This window comes from Lygodium microphyllum, unplaced genomic scaffold (genome assembly GCF_053477565.2).
Source record: "Lygodium microphyllum isolate KBCC unplaced genomic scaffold, Lygodium_microphyllum_v1.1.10 scaffold_38, whole genome shotgun sequence".
Taxonomy (NCBI): Eukaryota; Viridiplantae; Streptophyta; class Polypodiopsida; order Schizaeales; family Lygodiaceae; genus Lygodium; species Lygodium microphyllum.
The window spans coordinates 1,460,612-1,476,645 of NW_028229521.1; the positions used below are offsets into that span (position 1 = coordinate 1,460,612).

The 16,034-nt window shown below is 39.2% G+C and overlaps 1 pseudogene; it reads left to right on the top strand.

The window, feature by feature from the left end:
• The first annotated feature begins 15,370 nt into the window (after nt 1–15,370).
• Nucleotides 15,371–15,745, top strand: LOC148009136 (splicing factor 3B subunit 6-like protein pseudogene; annotated as a pseudogene).
• The last annotated feature ends 289 nt before the right edge of the window (nt 15,746–16,034 follow it).

Below are 16,034 nucleotides of genomic sequence, written 5' to 3' on the forward strand. Positions count from 1 at the left end.
GAGCAGTGTGGCTTTGGTTGATATAGACATCGCCATCACGCGGGCAGAAGGAGTAGAGTCACGATTACAAATGGCCTACTCCTCTCGCATAAATCTTAATGCGGGTCTAGTACCTGGAGGCAATTTACCATTGATAAATGGAAGTCAAGGGATGCCTATGAATAACCCTAATGGGAGAGGAAGCATGGTTCAAAATGTACCTTTGCTACCAGCTCCTCCCAGTGTGACTATGCCTATGGCTAGTCAGTTGGCTCCACCAAATGTTGGAGGCCAAGCTTCGAACCCTAATGTTGTTTCTGTGAGTCAACAACCAATGCCCAATCAAATTGTTAGGCCAATGGAACGACGGATAGATGATCAAGGCTATGAGTCGAGTGCCTCTAATGTCCTTGGCGAAGTTAAGGATATGATAAAGCACTACACCGACATGATTTCTGAACAATATCGGCAAATAGCTGTTGACGTCAATTTCCTAAAGAAGCAGCAGAGGGTGGTCCATCAAGATTCAGCTGTAAGTGTTGTGGCGGACAACATTTCCCTAGAAACTGCCCAAATGTTAAATGTGATATTTGTGGGAAGTCGGGCCACTTAGCCGCTACCTGTTGGAGTAAGATTAGTTCCCTCCAACAAGGTAGTAAACAGCCAGGTCCAGTTAATCATAGAGCACAAGGTAGTAACCTCCAGCAAAATGATGGACCAAGACAAATACTGCAAAGGGGAAAGACCACTATAGAGGAGTTGCCACAAGGCAATGGAGTCAGCCTTATCGAGGCTGTACGTGTCAATGGCACTGAAACCTCTAACCTACGAGCCGTGACAAGAGGCCAAAAGGCTAAAGAGGGTGATAAAGATAATGCAAAACCGGTCGAGGAAAACCCTAAGCAAAGGGATAAGGGGACGCAAGTCCTGAATCTTGGCGTGGAAGGTGGACCTCTAAGGCCTGTTGACAAAAAAGTTGATCCTTAGAAGGATGAGAAAGTGCCAAGAAAGAAGGCAAGAGCTAAAAAAGAAGCACAAAAGCCGGTCCCGAGACCAAAAGAGAGAATGGTTTGGCGAGAAAAGAGAGCTTTGGCTACCTATCATGATTTTGATTTAGCAAGTTCTCTTTACAAAGTCAAACCAGATGTAAACCTCTTACAGTTGATTAAATTATCTCCAGGAGTACGCAAGGAATTCAAGAAGATCCTGCGTACCTTTGGGCATAGCACGAGTAGGGGAAGATTGGTTTGATCATGCTGAAAAGAATTTCCCTAGGGTTCCAGCATATGTGGATGGAATATTAGTGAAGCATGCTATCGTAGACACTAGGTCCTCCGTCAATATCATGAGTTGAGAGTTGATGGAGAGGTTGGATCTAGGCATCCAAAAAGATGGCTCCACCCTTCTTAGAATGGCTAATGATAGCCTAAGGCAACCAGAAGGTTGCGTTACTAAAGTCCATGTTACAGTTGCAAGTGTAGAATGCTTCTTGGACTTTAGGGTGATAAGATTTGCATGACGTCTAGCTATCGAGTCTTGCTAGCCAAGCCTTGGATCTTACGAACAGACTATCAAGTCGATATACCCGCCGGTCGAGTGGTTCTAGGTAGAGGTGCTAATCGAGTAATAGTCGATGCTTACCCTGAGTCTCCTCAGAGTGAGAGAGCTCCTTTATCCTCTACTGAATTAGAGACAACAGATGATCCATCTGGTAGTGAGATATCATCCAACGATGAATCTAAAGAGGGGTCCACTACAGAGGATATTTATCAGATAACTCTAAATGAGCCGATAGAGCCTCAAGATAGGATAAGAGACGCGGATGTAATTGAGTTGGACCTTGGCACACCGAATGATTCGCGACCAATTAAATTAGGTTCCATGCTCAGTTCAGCAGAAAGGGAGGACTATGTGTCCTTGATTCAAGAATTCTGCGACATCTTTTCCTGGAGTTATGACAAGCTAAGAGGCATTTCTCCCAGCCTGGCTGTTCATACTATTCCTGTAAAAGAAGGTACTCATCCTGTGCCTCAGAAAGTAAGGCGTATGCCTTTTGAATTAAGGGATGGGCTGTTTGAGGAGTTACAAAAGTTATGGAAAGCTGGTTTAATCTTCCCTGTGTAGCACACATAATGGTGTTCACCAGTTGTTATCAGGAAGAAGAAAAACAACCAGATCCAACTATGTGTAGATTTTAGAGAGCTGAATAAGCACACGGTTAAGGATTACTACCCGTTGCCATTTATTGACCAAATTTTGGATCAATTAGTAGGTAGGAAAATATATTCGTTTATGGATTGCTTTGCAGGATACAACCAGATGGCAATTGCAGAAGAGGACAAGTTGAAAACAACTTTCATTACTGGCTTTGGCACTTTTGCGTACCATGTGATGGCCTTTGGTTTGTGCAACGCACCCGGATCATGGCAACGAACAGCAGACAAGACCTTTGGTGACATCTCCCTAGATGAGTTGAAAGTATTTATCGATGACCTGGGGATAGCCACTGTAAGGGAAAGGATGTTGATTATCTTAAGAAAGTGCTTTGAGCACTGCAGACAATTTTGTATTGCTCTTAACTAGCGGAAGTGTGTCTTTGGAGTGCCTTATGGGCTATTGCTAGGCCATGTGGTCAGCTCAGTAGGGATCGCAACTGACCCTGAAAAGATCAAGGTTATAGTCGCTATGAGTCCACCACACACTCCGAAAGAGGTACATAGCTTTCTATCATCGGTAGGGTACTATCGGAGGTTTATAAATGCCTTGGCAGAAAGGACATTGCCACTAACGAACTTATTATCCTTTAGCTGTCTATTTGTATGGAGTGACCCTTGTAAGGTAGCTTTCGAGGATGTGAAACATGAGCTAGTAAAAGTACCAGTTTTAAAAGTACCTAAAAGAGGCGAGGTATTTTATATATTTTCAGCAGCCACCATGCATAGTATCAGCTATTGTTTAGCCCAAATTTGGGAGGAAAAGTGGTATCATCCGATAGCTTTTGCTAGTCGAAAATTGGGCATATCAGAAATTAACTACACCTACATGGAGAAGTTGTGCCTTGCGATGGTCTTTGTGACTAAAAAATTTAGGCACTACATCCTCTATGAGAAGGTAGTTTTCTATACGAAGGCGGAAGGGCTTAGATTGCTTATGAACAAGCTACAACCGCTTGATCATCTGGCAAAGTGGTTAATCACTTTGCAGGAGTTTGATTATGAGATTAAGAGTAAGCCACCAAGGTTGCAGGGGATTGTGGAATGCCTTGTGGAATTCGGGGAGCCGAAAGAGACTCTGGCTGAAGGAAGTGATATTGAAGAAATGTTTAAAATTGATACAGCTTCTATCCCATCTTGGTATGTTGCTACGCATTATCTATCAACAGGAGAGACTGGAGCTAGTTTATCAAAATCAGAAAAGAGGAAAATCAGACAACAGGCTTTGAAGTTTTCCTTGATCACAGGAACATATATCGACAGGGTGTTGATGATATCTATCGCCGATGTGTGATGCTTGACAAGGTTCCTTTCATCTTGGAAGAGTTCCATGACTCTGCATATGGAGGGCACTTCACTGGACGGTTGATGGCACAGAAAGCTTTAAGAGCTGGATATTGGTGGCCATCCATCTTCCAAGATTCCTTTGAGTACGTTAAGAGATGTGATACCTGTCAAAGACATGACAGCAGAGAGAATAGGAAACACCCACTTACGCCTATCATGGCTATTCTTCCATTTGAGAAGTGGGGTATTGACTTTGTAGGTCCTATCACCCCGTCGTCTACTACTCATAAGAGGTACATTATAGTAGCAACTAATTATTTTACAAAATGGTAAGAAGCACAGGTGACGAGGCAGGACAATGCAAAAGAGACTGCAAGTTTCCTCTTAGAGGCAGATTATCTGCCGTTTCGGACCATCGAAGGAACTAGTGTCGGACCATGGAACCCACTTTTTGAATAAAGTGATCAAAAGCCTACTTGGCAAATCAAGCACAACAAAACGACCCCCTATAATCCGCAAGCCAACGGGCAAGTCGAAAGTATTATCCGAAAATACTAGATTTTTGGATAATTTTAGTCTTTTTTTAATATTATTTATTGTAAAAATTTGAAAAAGTTAGAAAAAGCTTCTAGATTAGGATAGCATGCAAAAAGCTAGTTGCTTTTTCAGCCAAATAGGAGATTTTTCATTAAAAAGACAGGTTGACAAAATCGTGCGCGTCGCGATCACTGTAAACAGGCTGAAAATTGCAGATTGAATTGAAGGAAGAAGAAGGAGTGATCTGGGAGATTAGTGACCAAGTGTCCTAGGGTTTTACCCCCCTTTCGGAGCCAATGGAGCCATCAGAGGTTTTGGCAGTAGAGAAAGAGCTGATTTTTCTAATCCACGTTTTTGGTCTACGAAGGAGCTCCAGGAGAACTAATGCCTAGAGATTGCTTCTGAGTAGTGCAAAGATTCCAGGTTCTTTCAATACATATTGAATCAATTCATTGTGATTTGTTTTTGTCGTATTTACCACTTGGGTATTCTCTATCTTCTCTTCCATCTCCTATCTCTACTTCCTTCTACTTTTGATCCCCGGTGGATTCGACTTTTCGACAAAAACCCCTCTAACAACGTGCAGGGAGATGGTCCACTTGTCATTCATTGTGACAACATGAGTAGCATACAGCTAGCTTAGGAATCCATTGTTCCATACTAGGACAAAACACATTGAGGTGCACTACCACTTTGTGAGAGAGATTTGCAGGAGAGATTGACTTGGTATATGTCAGCACACAGGATCAGATAGTTGACATTTTTACAAAGGCATTGGGTGCAGAGAAGCTTTGAAAGTTCCGAAGCTTACTTGGAGTTGCAGTGATAGAATTGAGCTTGAGAGGGAATGTTGAGATGGCAAGCTCAACACGTGCAAACATTGATGATGGACCGCTTGGCTAGATGGGTCCGTACGTCTACACTTAGCATGTTGGTGGTCATTATGATACTCACATGGCCACTGACTTATCACTTATTATATTTAGTTTGTTACACCTACCTACAGCTGGTAAAGACATAGCGCTAGTCGATTAGTGTAGTCGGTTATACATTGTTTGACTTAGTAGGCAAATTTTCTTTATGTTTTATATTATCTATACTTTGTGTACATTGTATAGTGGGTGAAGAAGAAGAAAAAATCAGCAAGAAAACGTTTTGGCCTCCATCTCTCTTCTTGTGTTCTTGAGTGAGCTTCTTCTTGTGTATACAGTGTGTGTTTGGCACAACAGCTCAAGAAAATTTCCCCATCACATGATTCTTGACAACCTGGACTTGTACCAAATGGATGTCAAATGGATGTCAAGATGGCTTTTTTACATGGGGACTTGCATGATGAGATTTACATGGGGCAGCCTAAGGGCTTTGCCGACCCTGGCAGGGAACACTTAGTGTGCAAGCTAAAGAAGAGTCTATATGACTTGGAGCAGGCACCTAGGGAATAGTACCATAAGTTTGATGCATTCATGCAGTCGCAGGGCTACAACCACAGTGCTATAGATCCATGCTTGTACACGAAGAAAGATTGTGACAGTTCTTTACTCATTTTGATACTCTATGTGGATGACATGCTTTTAGCAGGGACAACTCATGAAGAGCTAGATGCTCTTAAGGCTCAGCTCAAGAAGAGATTTGAGATGAAAGATCTAGGATAGGCCTCTCACATACTTGGTATGCGCATTACGTGCTGTCAAGCATTTTTGTGAAAACAGAAAACCCCTAGTCAAATTGTAGTTAGGTTTGATTTCTGCTAGCTTAATTGTTTGCGTGACAGTTTGTTTTGTTGTTTCGTAATTGGATTTCTTATGTTTATCTAGTTTAGGATTTGTTTTTATCATTTTATTTGATTTGTTGAGTGTGAAACTTGATAGCCTTGGTCGAGCTTGGTATTTTTTTTGGACAGGTTGATGCTGGAGTTTGCTATTAGCTACCGAACAATGAGGAGCTAGGTATGTATTCTTATCGAGACTCTTACACATCATGGGGATAATGGGTTCACGAGCACTTCACGTTGCACTTGTTGATGCACTACACTCGGGGATCGTCTCCTGTTCTTATCAAATACTTCCATGCCATGGGTTGAGATTATGCACGCATTGCACCATCATTGAGCACTAGCACGGCATGAGGTCCGCTGCAACTATATGCAGTAAATCTTAGATGCACGCGCACATGAGAGATCACCTGTCATTGAGCAGGAACATTTCTTGCACGCACGATATTTGGGATTTTCATCACCAAGTTAGGAACCTATGGTTGAGTGTGTAAGGAGGTTGGGTGAGTTTAGAGGGTCGTGAAGGACGCCGTCAATTGTAAGATGGGTTGTTCTTATCTGGTCAACATCTTGAGGACTATCATTTTTTTGAGAGACTGTGAGATTTTGGATGGGTGGAGTGGAAATTGATGTTTTATTGATGAGAGTTGAGAGGTGGGGATAAGGATTTAATTAACAAGGAATTATGTCTGCTTTATGCATGATTCACTGGCACATTTAGATAGGTTATGCACAATTTTTTCAAGTGCATTCATTATTATTTTGTGTAGCATCGATTGATTGGTTGCATACCATAATCCGCCTTTGCATATTTTCTCAAATCATGTATGGATGAGCATGAAGTTCTATTTCATAACATATTTTGTACTAGGGCACTTTGCATGATCAAAGCGAGGCACATATAAAAAAAATATCAACCATTCAAGACATTGGGGGAGTTGAACCGATCTATTCATCAAGAGGATTTAGTTTATAGAAGAACTTGTGATGTATTTCAAGGGCTTATGAAGTGGACCAGGCTTGCACTAGAATATGGTTTATAAAATATAAGGAGGAAGACGTTTAACGAACTGGGAAGAAAAAAACAAGGATCGAATAATTGGAGATGCTGCTAAAAAAGAGGACGATAGCAGAAGACGAAGCAGAAAACACGAAGCCCTACAATTGCTACTGACTATGGAATCCGCAGCATTCCAACTGTTATGATATTCAAGAATGGGGGAGATGGAACGAAGCGCGAGAACAAAGAAGGAGATGAGGAGAATGATGAAGATTGACAAACCACCAGACAAAGAAGAAAAGAACGATCAAGGAACTCTGCGGCATGAAGACAATGAAGCCATGAGGAAAAAGACCCAACGGTACAAGTCGGTGCAAAACAAATGGAATGTCAACCTATAATCGAAGGGGAGGTCACAATGTGTTGCAAAAGGGATGGGAGGTTGTCCTTGTGTGAGCACAAAGAGAAGTGTTGAGAGAATGAGAGGAGCGAAGCAAGCTGAAAGTCAAGGAGAACAACAGAAGCCGGAGAGGGAGTGCTGTGACGATTGACAAACGACTAGCTTGAGGGATCAGAAAAGACTGCAATGAAAATGATGAAGTCATCAATGAAGAACGTCGGGCAGAAAAACACAAGGAGGAGAATCCAACAATGGAGCTCTGCATACGATGAGAAGATGACGCAAAAGGTAACGGTTGAAGAAGAAGACAAAGCTTTGCAAATGTTGAAGGGAGAACATCAAAACTGCAAGGAGCGAAGCTGTAATTGAAGACGAAAGTTGGCAACGATTGAGATTGACAAACTTTGCAAAGGACGAGGCACGGTAGCTGCATTTTCGAAACGCAGGGTGACAGATCTGACAAAGCCTCAAAGGCTTCTAGCTCTTAGAAAAAACGTTTAAAGTTTAAAGCTTATTGATAAGCTTAAACGATGAGAAAGCTAAAGGCATAAAAAGCCTAAGGCTTTTTGGGAAAGCAAAAGCATACTCAATGTGAGTGAGAATGTAAAAAACTATCAAAGGAGAGGAGAGTGGAGAGTTAGGGGCCTTCCCCTGAGAGTCTTCTTGTCATCTTGTGAGAGATGTGAGAGGACGAGAGGATATTCTTGACATGTAAAATTCGAAGTTGAAGAATCTGCACTTTGTGGTGTCGAGCATTGGCTCAAGGTTGTTAAGGTACGAGAATATATTTCTCTTGGTTTGTTTTCGAATTATTGGTATTTTCATTATGTGGTTGTGTGATGGTCTACCCGCATACGGGTTTTCAAAAAAAATTGAGCTATAAGAGGCGTTGTTTTTAGTATTGTTTTTTGTGTGGCTTGTGGTGTTTTATCGAATATTTCAATTTTTCAAATTGAGTTGTGCATTCGACAAAGTCAATTACCCCAACCGGCACTCCTTAATGTCTCATTATCGGGTTGTGAGTGAGGCTTGCTCTCCATCACCGCTTGTGTAACATGTCTTTTTTGGTGCCTCCACAGAGGAGTGCCGAAAATTTTGACTTTGTGCATGATTTGTGGATTGATTTCTTATTTGTAGTTATTTTTTGATGGCTAGTTCTTTTCCTGAATTTTATGGTAAGAAGGGAGAGGATCCTCAACGATTCCTCGAAAAACTAGAGCTTGGATGTATTATCCAGTGAATAAATGACTCAACTCTGAAACTCTAAATTCTAAAATTTCAATTGTTGGATGAAGGTCGTAATTGGTTTGAGGATTATGAAAAGACTCTTAGATTGAGAAATCCTACTGTTCCTATGGAATATAAAGCAACTAAGCAGGCATTCCTTGACTGTTTTAAGGAAATCGAGACTTCTCAGGACCTTTGGAGAAAAATAGAAACTTGCCAAAAGAAAGAAGATCAGACCAAAGATTTTTTTGCCATACAGTACGCTAGAATTTAGGATCGTTGGAATGTATCTTTAGGCCGAGGAGAGAGAGCCCCGAAAATGTAAAAAAGTAAAAATTTCATTGAAAAATTGCCCGAGAGAGGTGAGGACAAAATTGGAAATTAAAGAACCTAGTACTTTTGATGAAGCTGTAATGATTTCCATAAAAAAGGAGAGAAAATTTGAGAAAATTAAAAAAAGAGTCATTTAGAACACCTATTGACAATAGAGACCAAACTTGGCAAAGGGACAAACATAATTATCAAGTTTTAGCAAGACAAAATGCTTAACTAGCACCAGAAGTTGAAGATCAATTATCAGGACAAATACAAAACATGAGGTTAGGATCTTTGAGAGGTCGATCCTTAGGAAGAGGTAATGGAGGACTAATGGGACAATCTAATCAAGAAAATTTGAGAGGTGGAAGAGGAGGAAACGGTAGGGGATATTTTTGTAGACCAATGGTAACTTGTTATTCATGTGGAGAGATAGGTCATACAAGTACAAACTGTCCATATCCACGTAGAGCAAGAGGGGATATGTATCCTTTACCTCAAAATTTGCCTAACAGACAGAATGATTTTGGGATAGAAATAAAAAATGATTCTACTTCTCAATAATCTAAGTTAAATGAAGAAGAGAAAGGAAAAAGTGCCATAAATTGTATTCTTTTAGAAAAAAAATAAAACAAAATAAAACTGTTGATGTTATGCCTGCAATTAAAAGAAGAAGAGATGCTGAGAGAGATGAACCTGGAACTAGTAAGGTTGGTGAGGAAAGAGGAAGAAAAACAAAGAGAGGAGAGAAGAAAGAGAAGAGAGAAGAAAATAGATCGAGAGCGCCTAGAAAACATTATCATGCTACTGATATTCCTTTGGGAGAAGGAGAAAGTGACAATGATCTTAAAAAAGATATGATAGGTAGGAAAGTTGATATATCTTTTGCTCAGTTGATGGAGTTGTGCCCTAGGAGGAGAGGACAATGGAAGAAATTAGTAAATCCAAAAGGGAGAGAAAGAAAAAAAGGTACTGTAAGAGTTTTGAGTGTAGAGGAGTTACCGGGATATTTGTCCTGTAGTTGATGCTTGGTAAAAAAATCAAAATATAGGGGAGGCATACATAGATGGAGGAGCACAAGTCAGTGTGACTACCCAAGCATGTGTAGAACAATTTGGACTTCGAATAGTTGAAGGATCCGGTTATTGAATTAGGCTTGCAAATCATGCTAAAGTGAAATGCATTGGAATAATTCAAAATCTTGAAGTCAAGGTTTATGGAGTTGCTATGAAAATCACTTGTCATTTTATGCCAGCAAGATTAGGAGCATTTTCGCTTATCTTGGGTAGACCCTGGCTTAGGAAGGCAAGAGCAATACAAGATTGGGGAAAGGGAACTTTAACAATTTATGACCGTAGAGGAGTAGCAAAGAAGTTTGATATGGCCTCGAGAAAGGAATTAGTAAATGAGGATACCAGCAAAAGGAAGAAGAAGAGGAAAGTGATAGTACGGAAGAAGAAGATGAAACTAAGGAGGGAAGTTCATAAGGTGATTCAGATCCAGAAATTTCATCTATAATAATTGAAAAAAATAAAAAAGAAGAAGAAGGAAATATCCCTAGGAAACAGACTGAAGTCAATAACTCATATCGGATCATCAATAGTTTCAAGGGTATCAAGAAACATAAAAAGTCCTAATTTAAATATTTCTTCTAAAGAAAAATGACTTTTGTTCCTGTTAAAGGATGAAGAATCAACTTCAAAAGAAGAACTTTCACAAAAAGTTTCATATAAAGTCCAAATTATAAATGTTAAAACCAAAGGAAATCAAAAAGATAGATTTTTTAAAGATGATGAAGAAGGAAACTAGAGGAATTAGAAAATTTAATGGAACTACCTCAAGTTTCCACAAAAAAAAAGAGAGTTTCTGGAAAAAATGTTAAGTCAAGATTTGACAGATGGAGAAAGAAAACAATATCATACACTCATCAATAAATATCCAAACCTTTTTGCAACTTCACACATAGAAATCAGAGGAATGAAAGGGGAAGGGCTAAAAATAGAACTGAAAGAAGATGCCAAGCTAGTATATCAAAAGTTAAAACCCTTGACTTCAGAACAAATATCAGTCTTGAAAGAAGAAGTAGATAAATTGTTGCAAGCAGGATTTATTTATCATGTAGAACATTCGGAATGGGTAAGCACAATAGTTATAGCATCAAAGAAAACAGGAGGTTGGAGAATTTGTGTAAATTATAAACCTATAAATGCCGTCACAAAAAGAGATCATTATCCGATTCCATTCGTAGATGAAATCTTAGATTCAGTTGCAGGTTTTGAAAGGTATAGTGTTTGTGATGGATATTCTGGATATTTTCAATTACCCATTGCTCCTGAAGATCAAAAGAAAACGACTTTCATAACACCATGGGGTTTTTTTTGCTATAGAGTTTTACCTTTTGGACTTAGTAATGGACCGGCTTGGTATCAAGGGAGGATAAATAGAGTGTTAGCCCCTTACTTAGGGAAGTTTGTTAGAGATTTCATTGATGATATTTGTGTTCATAGTACAAGATTAGAACATTGTGAAAAACTTGAAAACGTATTTGAAAGATTGGATAGTTACGGTTGTCAGTTAAATCCAAAAAAATGCAAAATAGCCCAACCAAAAGTGAAACTTCTTGGTCATGTAGTTTTAGAAAATGGAATAGAGCCTGATCCTGAAAAGGTGGAAGCCCTAGTAACCTTAGTATCACCTGCAGATACTAAAGAACTTATGACATTCATTCATAAGGCAAGATATCTATCAAGATTCATTCCTTTGGCATCTCAGTTACTCTATCCATTGTTACAGATGGTAGCCAAGAAGGATCCTTTAGAGTGGACTAAAGAGGCTAAAGAAGTGTTTCAACAGGTGAAGGAAACTGTGGGTCATACATCATCAGTTCAAGCACCTGATTGGGAAAATGAATTTTTTGTGAATCCTTCAGTTGGAGAAGATGCTATTGGAGCAATTCTAATGCACCAAGGAAGGAATTCTAGATATATGGGACCTATCTATTTCGCAAGTCGAGTGAAGTTGCAAATAGAAAAAACATATACAGAAATAGAACTGGTAATGTTAAGTGTGATATTTGCTTGTAAAAAGTTTAGGAGATATTTACTACCGAAATCCTTTACTATTTTAACAAGCTATACACTATTACCACAGTTGGTGAATAACTCAAACCTCTCAAGAAGAGTTGTGAAATGGATTGTTGAACTAGAAGAATTTCAATATAATTTCAGGTTGAGGACTCAACTAGGGCTACAATAGCATACCTTTTAACCTATAGAGGAAGCTCTTTTTTGCTAAAAGGAAAATTTGGAGAAAAAGAAGAAGTAAAACCAGAAATAGAAAACTCATTTTTGATGTATTTTGATGGATCATATCGTAAGGCACACCAAGCATCTTCAGGAGGAATAGTAGTTTATGATCCTCAAGGGAAGTTGATAAAAAAAGAAACAGCTAAACTTGAAGCAACAAGTAACAACGAAGCTGAGTATGCAACCTTACAAGCAACCATTATCCTTTATCGAAGAATGGGAATTCAAAGGTTGAGAATTAGAGGTGATGCTTTACTATTAGTAAAGCAAATACTCGAAGTTTGGCAAATCAAAAATCCCAAATTGAAAAGGTTGTGTATAGAATTCGAAGAGATTTAAAACAGTTTGAAGCCTGGAGTTTGAAACATATTTCCAAGGAATAAAATCAGGAAGCTCACAATGCAGTCCAATTAGCAATTTGTCAAGTATTTGTAATGAAAGCAGATCTTCCTCTTTATAGGGGAAGAGAAGCTCTAGATTTGGAAGAAGAATTTTTGCTAACAAGGAAAGTACCGTCTAGTATTCAAAAAAATAAAAAATATGGGTTTTTAAGAAGAGCTGGAAGATATAACATGGTGATGATGTCCTTTATGCTAAAGGAGTGGATTTAATTTTAAGAAGAGTTCCCTGGAAAGAAGAAATATATCACATTCTAGAAACAAATCATGAGGGGGCATGTGAGGGACATTATTCTTACAAAATAACTTCACAAAAGATTTTAACTGAAGGATATATGTGGCCGAGTGTTCAAAAAGATGTTAATCATTGGTGCAAATCTTGTCATGAATGTCAAAGAATGAGTAAGAGAATATTAAAACCAGAAACAAGAAAAACAATTCTTGCATATGGCATTTTTAAATGGGAAATAGATGCAATTGGTCCATTACCACATACTTCGCGAGGAAAAATATATATTTTGACAGCAATTGATTATCTTTCTCGATGGGCAGAAGCTAAAGCTGTAAAAAACATTATAGCCATAGATGTGGAAAAATTCATCTATGAAGATATATGCTGTAAATTTGGAACACCTTTAGAGATTTTGTCAAATAGAGGACCAGGTTTTAAGGGAGAATTAATTGACTATCTTTGTGAGAAACTGAAAATAACAAAAAGATTTGCCTCACTATACTATCCTCAGTGTAATGGTCTCAACGAGTGATTCAACAGGGAGTTAATAAGAATGTTGTCTAAAATGACAAAGGATCGTCCCCAAACATGGGATATTGAGTTGCTAAGTGCTTTGTGGGCTTATCGATTAGGAAGAAAAGAAAGTACATGCTTTTCTCCCTTTAAATTGGTTTACGGAAGGGAAGCCTTACTACCTATAGAGGTAGAAATATCAACTTTAAGGATGTTTGAAAAGTTGATTGAAGGGAGAGGAAAAAAATTATTTGGCAGAAAGGTTGATACAATTACAAGAAGCACAATTAGATAGATAGGAAGTGTGTGATCAATATGAGAAAAGTCAAGAAAAAAATCTACAAGAGATTAATAAAAAATAAAATATAAAAATATAAAAAAAGGGGATTTAGTTTTGAGATACAATAGTAAATTGGATCATACTTTTCAAAAGAAATTCCAAACAAAGTGGAAAGGACCATTCAGGGCTTCTAAAGTTTTTAAAAATGGAACTTATGCGTTAGAAAATTTGGATGGGAAGGCACATAAACAAATGATTAATGGGTATAGATTAAAAAAGTATATATCAAGGTTAATGACAATACAAATAGAGGAGTGGTTAGAATGACAATTTCAACAAAAGAATGAGAAAACTGAATGGATGATAGATGTAGCATCACTCTATGAAAGCAACTGCTGCACATGAATGTTTGCAGACTAGGGGAAGGGCTAAATATGTCAAGCGTTTTTGTGAAAACTGAAAACCCCTAGTTAAATTGTAGTTAGGTTTGATTTCTGCTAGCTTAGTTATTTGCGTGACAATTTGTTTTGTTGTTTCGTAATTGGATTTCTTGTGTTTGTCTAGTTTAGGATTTGTTTCTGTCATTTTGTTTGATTTGTTGAGTGTGAAACTTGATAGCCTTGGTCGAGCCTGGTATTTTTTTTGGACAGGTTGATGCTGGAGTTTGCTATTAGCTGCCGAACATTGAGGACCTAGGTATGTATTCTTGTCGAGACTCTTGCACATCATAGGGATAATGGGTTCACGAGCACTTCACGTTGCACTTGCTAATGCACTGCACTCGGGGGTCGTCTCCTGTTCTTATCAAATACTTCCATGCCATGGGTTGGGATTATGCACGCATTGCACCATCATTGAGCACTAGCACGGCATGAGGTCCGCTGCAACTATATGTAGTATATCTTAGATGCACGCACACATGAGAGAGCACCTGTCATTGAGCAGGCACATTTCTTGCACGCACGATATTTGGGATTTTCATCACCAAGTTAGGAATCTCTGGTTGAGTGTGTAAGGAGGTTGGGTCAGTTTATAGGGTCGTGAAGGACGCCGTCAATTGTGAGATGGGCTGTTCTTATCTGGTCAACATCTTGAGGACAATCATTTTCTTGAGAGACTGTGAGATTTTGGATGGGTGGAGTGGAAATTGATGTTTTATTGATGAGAGTTGAGAGGTGGGGATAATGATTTAATTAACAAGGAATTATGTCTGCATTATGCATGACGCACTGGCATATTTAGATAGGTTATGCACAATTTTTTCAAGTGCATTCATTATTATTTTGTGTAGCATCGATTGATTGGTTGCATACCATAATTCGACTTTGCATATTTTCTCAAATCATGTATGGATGAGCATGAAGTTCTATTTCATAACATACTTTGTACTAGGTCACTTTGCATGATCAAAGCGAGGCACATATAAAAAAAAATATCAACCATTGAAGACATTGGGGGAGTTGAACCGATTTATTCATCAAGAGGATTGAGTTTATAGAAGAATTTGTGATGTATTTCAAGGGCTTATGAAGTGGACCAGGCTTGCACTAGAATATGGTATATGAAATATAAGGAGGCAGACGTTCAACGAATTGGGAAGAAAAAAACAAGGATCGAATAATTGGAGATGCTGCTAAAAAAGAGGACGATAGCAGAAGACGAAGCAGAAAACAAGAAGGCTATGTAGTAGCCAAAGGAACAGAAAAGCGAGACGCAGGAGAGTGCGGATTGAAGACCAACGACAAGCTCTGAAGCTGACGACAGTTTGTGAAGCTGTAAAGAGGGAAGAAGTAGACGTTGCTGATCTAAGGTGGTGTGGAAACTGCAGACGAAGTGAAATCGAATGGCAAAAGAAGATTGTAGCCACAGTAGAAGACTTGAGGAGAAGGAAAAGAAGAAGGAAGAACGCCATAATGGCGACCATTTCCCTGCGTCGAGGCAACACTCGCCTTTTCCCCGAGGTCAACCGAGTGCTGTACATCCGCAACCTCCCCTTCAACATCAGTTATGAGAACATGCACGATATCTTCAGCAAGTACGGCGCCATCAGACAAATTCGTCTGGGCAACAGCAAGGACACGCGAGGCATAGCCTTTGTTGTCTACGAGGACATTTACGATGCCAAGAACGCTGTCGATCATCTCTCTGGTTTCAATGTCTGCAACCGTTACCTCATCGTGCTTTATTACCAGCAAACAAAGATGTCCAAGAAAATTGATACGAAGAAGAAGGAGGAAGAAATCGCCAAGATGCAGGACAAATACGGTGTCTCTACCAAGGATAAATAAAGGCAGCTTCTCCTGGTGTGGACCTTGCCGGATGATTGCTCCATTGTTTGATGAGATTGCAGTTCTATATGCTGGCCGGGTGAGATGCCTCAAGCTCAATATAGATGAAAGCCCTACAATTGCTACTAACTATGGAATCTGCAGCATTCCAACTGTTATGATATTCAAGAATGGGGGAGACGGAATGAAGCGCAAGAACGAAGAAGGAGACGAGGAGAATGATGAAGATTGACAAACCGGCAGACAAAGAAGAAAAGAATGATCAAGGAACTCTGCACCATGAAAACAA